Below are 301 nucleotides of genomic sequence, written 5' to 3' on the forward strand. Positions count from 1 at the left end.
ACTGTGTGGCCAGGGCCCCTCTCCCTGCTGAGGGGTGTCACTGATCCCCCCCCCAAAAAAGATGTCTTTTTACTGATGCACTGAGGAATGTTTAATGTCTCACCCTGGAAGGGCTCGGCTTTGGGTGCCAGGGTGAGGGGCTGCAGCTTTTGGGGGAGAAACTGCTTCAGAGGAGTCACTTTGGGGAGGGAACTGCTGCAGGGGGAGATGCTTTGGGGGGCCTTGGAGGGCAGAGCTCCTTTGGGGGCTTGGGCTGGAGGGGCTGCTTCAGGGGGGCTGTTTTGGGGGGGCTTCATGGGGG

The sequence above is a fragment of the Corvus brachyrhynchos genome, unplaced genomic scaffold (assembly GCF_000691975.1).
Source record: "Corvus brachyrhynchos isolate BGI_N302 unplaced genomic scaffold, ASM69197v1 scaffold47, whole genome shotgun sequence".
Lineage (NCBI taxonomy): Eukaryota > Metazoa > Chordata > Aves > Passeriformes > Corvidae > Corvus > Corvus brachyrhynchos.